At 45.8% G+C, this 4,298-nt stretch overlaps 1 long non-coding RNA gene across 2 annotated transcripts in view; it reads right to left on the bottom strand.

Moving 5' to 3' along the window:
* Nucleotides 1-2,329: 2,329 nt before the first annotated feature.
* Nucleotides 2,330-4,298, bottom strand: part of LOC119312543 — a 3,688-nt gene continuing 1,719 nt past the window's right edge. For both annotated transcript variants that reach the window (XR_005151390.1, XR_005151389.1), the window contains exon 4: nucleotides 2,330-2,554. This is a non-coding gene — a long non-coding RNA (uncharacterized LOC119312543). The remainder of the gene's footprint in view (nucleotides 2,555-4,298) is intronic.

Below are 4,298 nucleotides of genomic sequence, written 5' to 3'. Positions count from 1 at the left end.
CTCGGGTTCTCTCATCACCTGGGCTCGCCTTCTTCACGGTCTGAGAGCGACACGTGAATATATGCTTGAACAAACCCCAGTGCGGTCGACAGCCCAAGAAACCCTCACACATGGACACGAACGCAGCAAGATAGGCAATGGAGTTTGGGGTAAAGTGGTGGAGCTGCGCTCCGAAGAAATTCAAGAAACCACGGAAGAAAACACTCGGCGGCAAGGAAAACCCACGATCAACATGAGTGGCCAAAAGCACACACTCACCCTCTTCTGGCTGAGGCTGCCATTCCTTCCCCGGAAGCCTCGCAGCTCCGTGAGGGATCAAGCCCTCATTGGCCATGTCGAGGAGGTCATTCTCTGTGATGGTCGACTGGATCCAGTCTCCTTGGACCCAGCCCTTCGGCAGGCGGGATCTGGACGAGGACCCTCCGCGGCTGGTGGATCTCCCCTTCGCCTTCTCCGACGCCGACGCCTTCTTTGCGCGCTCCAGCGCCGCCGTCTTCTCCTTGGCCATGGTCGCCGGCGAGATGCGCGAGGGGAAGTGGTGCGGGGGCGAGAGCGAGCACGCTGGGCGGAGAAGAAGGAAGCAGAGAGAGAGAGAGAATGTTGAGGCGCAGCACAGAAATCCTCGCCGGGCATATTTATAAGGTCCCTTCCGAGTGGATGACAGGTGGGCCCGTCGATCTAATCATATCTGGGAGCAGTTATGCAGACGGGATACGTGGCGAAAAAGGCGGCGCGGGGATCGAGGCGTCTATGCCCCGTCCCATCCGAACGCCGCGGTCCGCCCCGCTTCGCGCGCGCGTCCCCAAATTTCGCATCCCGCGGAATCCGCGAACAGCAAATCAGTCTGTCAGACGTGGTGTTTCCGGCGATCCGTCGCTCGGAGATCGTCGAAGCCCGAAAGATCACTCGACGCAAAAATAGAATGGATCGAGTCGACTGAAGGCAAGTTGCTCCCTGTCGACGAAGAGATTCTTTGATCCAGGACAACGCACGACCAGAGCACAAAGGTTAATCGGAAACGACGTCAACTCCTTCCTCACTCGAAGCCTCAATCCATTCGGGGGCTAATGATGGGGTTATGTACCTAGGGTAGGGTCATGGACCTGATCTAAGTACCTTACCCAAGGACACCCTTAGGAGAAGTCGCTTTCCAGTCGACCAACGAGGGACTCACTCGACTGACTTGAAGGACTCGACCACGAAGACTCACTCGACCACCAGAAGGTCAAGAGGCACTCGGCACTGCAACGGCCTGTAATCAAGTAGACTTTATGATAGTAAAGGCACTTTATGTGGGGCGTTACCAGTAACGCCCCAGGCTTAACTCTCCTTAAACCCTCTCCTACGTGGGCTGGCTGGGGTCCTGGCGCACTCTATATAAGCCGCCCCCCTCCACAGGCAGAAGGGTTCGGCACCTTGTAGTTCATATACTCATAATCCACTCGACCGCCTCCGGGCTCCGAGACGTAGGGCTGTTACTTCCTCCGAGAAGGGCCTGAACTCGTACATCCTTTGTGCTTACAACCTCTCCATAGCTAGGACCTTGCCTCTCCATGCCTACCCCCCACTCTACTGTCAGGCTTAGAACCACGACACCGAGCGCATGTTGCGCACCTTGAACGATAGCGTGCGCTCTCCGCTCTTTCACGCCTCCATGCCGGCGCGTTTTTGGGCGGAAACCCTTGGCACTGCAACTCTCCTTCTCAACTACAAACCAGGCACCACTTCCTTGCCACAGTTACCGCATGAACTGCTTCTTGGTATGGCCCCTGACTACTACACTTTGCGCGTGTTCGGTTGCCTCTGCTACCCCAACACTTCACTACACCACAACACTACATCCCCGTCAGCTAGGTTGGTCGGAAATACAGCTTCCACCGACATACAGTCGGTCGGGAAAGACTAATGCCGACCAATCATGTCTGTTAGGAAAAGTCCAGAAGGGAAAACCCTTTCCTGACCGACATATCTTTCCCGACACACTGCTTGATGGCTAAGGGGTATTTTTCCCGACCAACAGTCTATTGGGCCTACCATGGGCCTTTCCCGACCAACAGTCCATTGGGGTAACCATGGGCCTTTCCTGACCGACTATCGGATGGGTATTCTTTCCCGACCAACATTTTGTTGGGCCTGTTGTTAGCCTTTCCCAACCAACTGTTTGATGGTGTTTGTTTTGCCGACCAACAATCTGATGGCATTTTCTTTTCCCGGCCAATAATTCGTCAACATTTTGTTCAGCCAACCACAATTTTAATTAGCATATGGTACTGATTGTCACATACATATAGGTCATGTGTTCTAAGCATAACCATCAAGACATCATACATCAGGTGCACCAAACCATTTTTTATTCCATTAACTAATTGTCACATACATACACATCAGTTTGTTCTAACCACCAAGACAAGACACCATACATCAGGTTTACAGAATGACAGCAAAAAGACGCAAATATGAGACATCGGTTGTACAAAATGAAAGCTAAAGCATCCAGTTGACGCGGATCGCCGGCTTCATGGTTCATTGTGAGTCCAGTCCTTACGTTTGCTTCCTACAGAAGTTAAAGAAGTCTCAATTATTAGAATGTTCAATTAGTTTATGAAATTGAATGCAGCCAGAATTCATATCTGCATTATGCACACACAAGAACACAAAATGAGGAATACGCTTATCTAATCTATAAAAGTAGCATTTCGGAACATGAAGACCACCAATCAACTCCCAGTAGTGGCCATGGATGTGGCATAGAAGCTCTCTGTCCGATTGCTGAGCATTTAGTGTTCCCGGGGACATACTTAGTTACTGTGCATAGGTACCAGCAGCCAATATTCCAACACTTGTTTCCAAAATAATAAACATACAACTTTACAGATAGTGGATACAGTGAGCTGAAAGTTAAATACTCCCTCCGTTCCTAAATATTTGTCTTTTTAGAGATTTCAATAAGTGACTACGTACGAAGCAAAATGAGTGAATCTACACTCTAAAATATGTCTATATACATCCGTACATGTTGTCCATTTGAAATCTCTAAAAAGACAAATATTTAGGAACGGAGGGAGTATATATATACACTGAGCTGAAAGCTAAATATATATAACTGTGACTTTTTAGTAGATATACAGATTTACTGGATTTAGTTTTGACTTGTATACGCCATGATAATTGAAATCGTTGGTATTAGATGATATACCTGTTGAATATGGCTCAAAAGGGTAAATATTCTTGATTGTATAATCAAATCCAACAAAATCCATCAAAATCAGACATTTACAGCAAGTAGGCTAGGACCAATATACTATGCACCAAATAGTTCCTATTGAGATGCAATTACATCAATCATACATGTCATTGCTTCAGCCTACACTACAGTAGTTGTCGAGATAGAGAACAATGCAGAAGAATTAGAATGCTCCATGTTGATATAGTTCACGATTAGTAGCAGCAAGAGTACATAGCTGGAGGGGTCTAACAAAGGTGAACTTATTTGCTTACATAATTGATGCAGTAATATAGAAAATTTAAACTCAAAAGATTTTTTTTCCATTTCATGAACCTAAGGAATAACATGTTGCCACTCAACATCCGTGGCAGTATCTGCGAACGGTGGCATAAAACCCCTATGTTTCTAGAAAGAAACAAATATACACAACAATAACCGTGGCAATCCAGTTACAAATTTCACGAGAATTGAGCAAACCGTTGAGCAATTTTTTTCTTGATCTCTTTCAGCTAAATACTAATCATTCTGGATTATTACCTGTAGATAGTAAATGATTGTAAACCTGGAATAAAAAGTCACTGCACCAAGAACAAGGAATCTCAGACTTTGTGTTTCCCACCCCATAACACATCTTTTTTTTTAGCAATTTTTTTGACTTCATCAAAAAATCTCAGTCTAGGAGAGATGTTCAACACAAAAAGTCTAGTTACAAAAGTAGATTCTTGACTTTGGTGTTCAAAGCTAATCTATTTCCTAGCTGGCCTTTATGTACCCTCATGTATGATATATCCTTGCTGTTGCTTCTAGATAATAAAACGAATAGAAACAGTTGCATGCCACTTGTGCAATTCAGAGAATAAAAACATAAAATACCTTGTTTTCGTTCAGTATATAGAGAATGAAAAAAATAGTTAATAATATGATGCCCCGTTATAAATATAACTAAGCGTAAAACTGAAGTTGTACAAATAAATCTAGTTGCATCTCAGTAGTAAATCAGATTTGATGGGCAGGATAGGGAGATCTAGTTGCAGACTGAAGCAATCCGCAAGAACTCACCAACAGTTGGGGG

This window comes from Triticum dicoccoides, chromosome 5B, assembly GCF_002162155.2.
Source record: "Triticum dicoccoides isolate Atlit2015 ecotype Zavitan chromosome 5B, WEW_v2.0, whole genome shotgun sequence".
Taxonomy (NCBI): Eukaryota; Viridiplantae; Streptophyta; class Magnoliopsida; order Poales; family Poaceae; genus Triticum; species Triticum dicoccoides.
This window is presented reverse-complemented; position numbering and strand designations above follow the sequence as displayed.